The following is a 7,236-nucleotide window of genomic DNA, read 5'->3' on the forward strand; positions in this document are numbered from 1 at the left end:
CCTGCCGCTCCGTGGCATGTGGGATCTTCCCGGGCCGGGGCACGAACCCGTGTCCCCTGCATCGGCAGGCGGACTCTCAACCACTGCGCCACCAGGGAAGCCCTCTCTTTATTTTAAACACAGCAGCCAGAGTGATCCTGCAGAACAAGTCACCCCACGTCACTTTTCTGCTCAAAGCCCCTAGTGGCCCCCTATCTCTATCAGAGTAAAAGCTGCAGCTATTAGATCTCAGATCTCACATCCCAGCCGTCTCCCCTCTCTCCTCACTCTGCCAGACACTGGGCCTCATTCTGACCTCCCTGCTCATCCTTTAAAGTGTGCTCTTACCTCAGGGCCTTTGCACCTGCCAGCCTCTCTTTCTGGACCCATATTCCCTCTGCTATCCCCAGGGTTCCCTCCTTCATTTTCTTAGATCTTTACTTAGATGTCTTCTTCTTGCTGGTTAGTCTATCTAAAATTTTACTTCTCCCTCGCCCCCTCCACTTCCTGACGTGTTGCCTTATTGCTTTTAGAACTTATCACCAACTAACATGCTTTACTTAACGTACTTGTTTATCTTGGTTATCGTCTATCTCCCCCACTAGTATATAAGCACTCTAAGAGCAGAAGTTTTTATCTGTTTCTCATGCTCACTGCTGTATCCCCAGCACCTAGAACAGAGCCTGACCCATGGTAGACATGCAATAAACATTTGTTGGATGAGTGAATCAAGTTTCTTGATTCAATAAACATTGGGAAATCACAGAATGTTTTTGACCAGAAGAGTAAACCGATCAGAGCTCACAAAGGGGCTTAGGATAGATTAGGGTAGGGGATAGGATGGGGCCACAATAGTAGAAGGATACACATGGGAAGGTTTAAACAGAGTGCTTCAGTGGGAATAAAAGAAAACAGTAGGAGGCAGTAAGTTTCATGAGGGCAGGGATTTTGTCTGGCATATAAGAGGCGCTGAATAAATATTTACTGAAGGAAGAATGAAGGAATGATGCTTGTGTCTCATGTGGGATGGACCCAGGGCTCTGGTTTGGGTCTGTCTTAGAAAAGATATAAATCCTTTTTGATCTTGACTCGGATGCGCTCGTGGTCAGGGCTTACACGAGATCAACACTGAACTCTTATATCTGTATGTACATCTTCCCTTTCTTCCTGGATTGGTTTAACCTTCCAAGGCATGTAGTCACCTTGTAGGCCTCAGTTCAACTCAGAGAAATTGGGATTCAGACTGTGGGAATTGAGGAGGAGGGTCGAGCTGTAGGTGTCTAGGAGCAGCATCCAGATCGAATGACCTGTTTGAATGCTATGCAACCAAAGTTTTAAGTGATGTGGAGAAGTTAGTGTGGAAGGCAGCCCATAGTGTGGAAAATCAGTGTGCCAGTCCAGAGCCACTCAAGAGAGAGGAAATCCCTGTGGACACCATCTTTACCTTTTCTGCAGAACGATAGGTAATGGAATAGGAGGCTAATCTAGGTTGAGGTTGTGTATGTGGACACTGTTAAGAGAAAGTTCCCACAGTGGAGGGGTGGAGGGATGGAGGGTACTTGGTCAAAGAACCTCTCATTCATGCCCTCCCTTGTCTACCCTTTAGTTAGCTACCTCTCCTCAAAGGGATTACTTACTAGGCTCTGATATCCACACTTGGACCTTGCCCCTAATACAATCAACAGAAATGAGGTGCTTCACATTCTCCCTACCCCAAGAATAAATAATACAGTAACTCATTTCTGAACTCTTCAGGTTTTAATTAAACCAATGCCTGGTGACCAGAACTGTGCCAGATCCTTGACTAAATATGAGAGGTGCAGCAGTTGAGAAAACATACATTTGCTGCTTCACTTATTTGTTGCTTTACTTATTTCATTGAATCCTTCTGTCAGTCCTGAGAAATAGGCAGTATCCTCATGCATGAGTTGAGTAAACTGAGGCCCAGCCAGCTCACACAGCTAGGAATTGAAAGAGGGGAAATCTGAGACAACTTTTGACTAATTCCAAAGCACACGTTGTTTTTCTGAGGACGTCAGTGCTGCCTCTATAAGTTACTTGTAGAACTAGGAATTGTTAGAACTAGAAGGTGATTGTGGCATTTGTTCAGCTCCTTCAGATAAAGGGGCTCAGGCTCAGACAGAGACGGTGACAAGCTCTGCTGTCACCAAGTACCAAAGAAAGATCTGACACCCAGGTCTCTCCTGAGTCCCAGGTGCTCTTGCTTCTTTCTTTTAAAAAAAAAAAACTTATAATAATATTTTTCTTAAATTTTATATATATGTGTTTTAAAAATTAAATAGTACTGAAAGCTTTATAATCAAAATATCAGCCCTCCCCACTCCTTATTTTTGTTAACATAATATTTCATCTCCTAATATTTCCTGTTGAAATCTTTCATCCATCTTATCTCCCCGCCTGTGCTTTTCTCCTCTCTTAACCTTGTGGGTTAAAATCTTTTTTTTTTTTTTATTCCTTCATTGTCATTTTACTGGAATGGCCTGGGGAGGGAGACACGATAAAACACATTTGGTCAATCAGTCTTACTGAACAGAAGTCCAGTTTTTCGTCTCACTGACCCCCAATGATCCTGTATCCCCAGATAACTCACTTTTCTGAAGTCAACACATTCTCCATTGCTCGTGGAGATCACCCTGCCCCTAGCCCTGTGCCAGGAGCTCCTGACTTACAGGAGTTCCTGTCTGGCCTGTGCCTTGCTGCCCTCAAGGACTTGACTGAGGCCTGGAGAGAAAGATTTAAAGGAGGAAAAAAGAGCAGATAATAGCAGTGAGAAGCCCTCCCATCCACACAGCACTTGTCCAATTTCAGAGAGCTTTCATATCCACGATCTCATATCATAGCCATAGATAATCAAAGGATAGGTAGTTTGGTGCTGACCAAAGTCAAAATCAGGACACTGCTCTGTCCCAACAGGGAAACATATTTGAAATCAGGACTATGAACCCTCACGTTCATGGTACTTGTAACTTCTTGTTTGGCTCTTTTATCTGCAGGTCCAGTGACAACTTTCTTTGCCAGGGGAGATGGAAGTGGGCTGTTAGACTGGTGCTGAAGGGAAGAAGTTTGGAGGGAGGGCCCCAGGTGGGCAGCGTACTTCCAAGGGAGTTACTGAGCCTTCTTTTTCCTCCTCCTCCTCTTATACAGATCCAAGTTTGGAATAAAGAAAGCTGCTTCTCTGAGAACACTTACCAGTGCTCAGCTTGGTCCAAGGATAAGAAGAGAGTCAGAAACAAGTAATTCTGAACACGTTAGCGGAGAATTCTCCTAAAGTCCCAGGCCAAAGTCTGCTTCATTGTCTGGGTTGGAAAGTGAGATAGATTCATTTATGGATTTCTGTTGCAGCTTCCGTTGCAGAAAGCTCAGTGATTCTAGGATTTGGATTGCATTCTGGGATGCAGTCTATGGAGGGTAAGGGGACAGAGGAAGGGGTAACAGCAATGTGCACTACAATTTAGGTTGTTGTTCAGGCAATGTGTTAGGCCCATCGGTGGCCCCAGTACCTTGAAACACTTGATGGAGCCAGAGATAAGCCAGGGCCCAGAAAGGACTTGGGGTAGACCTGGTGGGTTCCAGAATTGCCTTCCAGAGGCTGGCTGGGGTCTGAGTTCCTCTGAGAGAGCACAGAATTGGATTGTTTAGCTTGAAGTCCCTACCCCTTCTTCAGGAGCTCCAGTGACGTGCAGCCCAGTCTCTGAGATTATTTGCTGTCACTGATTCCAGGAACACTCTCCACTGTACCGAGCCATTGGGAAAGGTTCCAGTTGCCATGCCCTCTACTCTGCCAAGAAGAGGGTGGGATTTGGGTCACATATGGGCTTTGGGCTTTATTGCCCTATGTTTGATATTGCAGAGACCAAAGCCACAGGGTGGTGAAAAAGACCCCTCCTCACCAGGTAAGAGTTGCCTGGGAGCCAGAGAGGGAAATTCCCTGACTCCCTGTAGTTATGAATCACGGCCTCTGTGCTCAAACGTACATCCCACTGCCTGAAACTCAGACTCACAAGTGACTCAGTAATGCCTCACCTGAGCAGGGACGGAGGGCAAAATGCTGGGAACACTGCAGGCTCAAGCCACACTGGGGAAGTCTGAATCCCGTGAGAGCTCTTTTGAGAACATAGAAGAACTGATTCCTCTAGAGCCCTTGCAGAGACTCACAAGATGTTCTTATTCCTCAGACCAAGCAGATGAGGTATGTCTCAAGCAAAGGAGACTTCAGGGTAGCCTATTGCCAGCTCTCATCATTTGAAGAGCCAGGAGTTTCCTCCTGATCTCTACCTTAATTCCTCCTGCTTTATTCCCTTTCACTGATTCTTCAGTAGGGTGACACAGGAGTTGTTCACCATAATATCGACAGTGTCTAGATGCATGGGTAACTTAAAAAAAAAAAAATTAACGACCAGTGCAGCACAGTCAGAATAGAGTCTGGCTGGGGTGCTGAACAGGGTCCAAGTGGGAAGAGCTCTGGGCTTGGGTTCTAGTCTTGGCTTTGTGGCTAATTTGCTATGTGACCTTAAGCAAATGACTTGACCTCCTTGGGCCTCAGTTTTCTCACCTTTAAAAAAGGGATATTTGGACTAGAGGTTGCAAACTCATATGCCTACAGAATCGGGAAATTAAAGTAAATGAGTGAATCCAATATGATGGGGTTGTCCTGACTGCTACCTGTAGACTCCCTCTAAATGGGCAGCTGCTGCCTGTTGGAAATGCTGACCTAGGCTGTCCAGAGCATTTGACTCTTCAAGAGATGCTAAGGACCTGGATGTTTATGTGAAATCTCCCAATGTTTAAAAAACTGTGTGGGGGACTTCCCTCGTGGCACAGTGGTTGAGAATCCTCCTGCCAATGCAGGGGACACAGGTTCGAGCCCTGGTCCGGGAAGATCCCACATGCCGTGGAGCAACTAAGCCCGTGCACCACAACAACTGAGCCCGCATGCTGCAACTACTGAGCCCGTGTGCTGCAACTACTGAAGCCCATGCACCTAGAGCCCGTGCTCTGTGACAAGAGAAGCCACCGCAATGAGAAGCCCATTCACCGCAACGAAGAGTAGCCCCCGCTTGCCGCAACTAGAGAAAGCCCACGCGCGGCAACGAAGACCCAATGTAGCCAAAAAATTTTTTAAAAAGTAAAAAACCAAAAAACGTGTGGGTCAAACAAACATCTCTAAGCCAGTTTCATCCCTAGACTAGAGGATTTGAAGGGCCCTCCCAGCTCGAATTTTCTGATTCTAAACTCTGTGTCTTCCAGGGAATTCCCTGGTGGTCCAGTGGTTAGGATTTGGAGCTTTCACTGCTGTGGCCCCGGGGTTCAACCCCTGGTCAGGGAACTAAGATCCCACAAGCCACACAGAGCAGAAGAAAAAAAAAATGTGTCTTCCAAAGAAGATCACTAAGAAATCACCTTAGTTATGCTAATTTCAGCTACTGGAAAAGTGAATGTCTGTGTGTGCACTCATACTCGTATGCCATTGGGCTTTTGGCTCCCCTCAAATGACACTCTCCTGGTGGTCTTCCTCCATCACACACACCTGCAGTGGACTGTTTGCTTGGTCTCAGGAGCCCAGCCCTGGGCCTGATGGAAGATATGGCTTGTCCGGTGAGCTCATCAGCAGTAATAGGCTGGCTGTGCTGAGATAGCCCTTCCCTTCCCCTAAGTGAAGGGAAGAGTGGCCACAATCAGTGACTGAGACAGAGGCTGCCTGAGTCAGGATCTGGGCCTTGCTGCCTTCCCAGGCCTTTGCTAGCTATGTCCCCAGGCTGAATTGGGACTAGGAATCAAGTCCACAGTATTACCAAATCTGGAGCTCTCCAACCCATCTGTATTAGTTTACTAGGGCTACTGCAAAAAAGTAGCACAGACTGGCTGGCTTAAACAACAGAAATTTATTGTCTTACAGTTCTGGAGGCTAGAAGTCCAAAATCAAGGTGTCTGTAACGTTGGTTCCTGCTGAGGACTTTGAGTGAGGAAAGGATCTGTCCCAGGCTTCTCTCCTTGGCTTGAAGATGGCTGTCTTCTCCCTGCGTCTCTTCACATCATCTTCCCTCAATGCCTATCTGTCTCTGTGTCCAAATTTCCTTTTTTTTTTTAGAATGACACAAGTTGTATTTGATTAGGGCGCACTCTAATGACTGCATTTCAACTTGCTTACCTCCGTGAAGACTTTATCTCCAAGCACGATCTCATTCTGAGATCCTGCAGGTTATAGGACCTCAACATCTGAATTTGGGGGGGACACAATTCAGTCATAACACTACTCCATCATGGTCTCCCACACATTGCTTTAAACTCCAAAACCTAAGTACCCTGCTTATGCCCCTTCTTACCTGTGACAGCCTAGTGCTTCCACATCTCATGTGCTAGTACACAGCTCACCGTAAGCATGCACTTTACGTGGACCGGAGTTCTCTGCAGTGGGAAAGGTGAGAGAACTTTTATCAAGTACCTGTTAAGGGACATACAGGCCTTGGATTTCAGGTAACAGTAGATGTCTGTTTCTTCCATGAGGCAATGCCAATATGGTACTTTTTATCCTCACACCAATAAAAATGGTATTTATACTGCACTTGGAAAGTGCCAAATACTGTTCCAAGCACTTTATATGAAGTAATTTTTTGAATGCCCACAACACGCCTTTGAGGTGGGTACTATTATTTACCTCCTTCTACAGATAAGAAACTGAGGCCCAGACAGCTTAAAAAACTTGCCCAAGTCTGTAGTAACTGGTGGAGTTGGATTTGAATCTCAGTAGTTGGCTCCAGAGGCCATGCTTTTAATCATTACCTGATAGTATTTGGAAAAGGCAGGACTATTATTCTCATTGACTAGATGAGGAAACTGAAACTGAGCAGCTAAGCAACTCACTCGGGGTCATAGGGGTAAAAGGCAGAGTGAAGGCAGAATTCCTGCCCTGTAAGCCACGGGTCTTCCCTCAGAAGGGACCAAGTGTCCCGAGTCCCTCCCTTCCCCATACCCCACTCCACTTATACAGGCCCACAGGTATTAGGGCCAACACAGAATCTCTAAATCCTTATTTGTAGTTAACTGTCTCCACATCGCAGGGGGATTATGGGGCATGAAGGAAGGGAGGCACCTTCTCGACTTAGATCTAAGTCTTTTCGACTTATTTTTCCTCCCAGTCGCTTCCAGTTCAGAAGACCACTAGCCCCAAGGGGTCAGGTCTAGACCCCAGTCCCGGAATTTTCTCAGCCCGGATTAGAAGCGGGGGAGGGCGGTGGG

The sequence above is a fragment of the Mesoplodon mirus genome (assembly GCF_964341445.2).
Source record: "Mesoplodon mirus genome assembly, chromosome: 3".
NCBI classification, from domain to species: Eukaryota; Metazoa; Chordata; class Mammalia; order Artiodactyla; family Ziphiidae; genus Mesoplodon; species Mesoplodon mirus.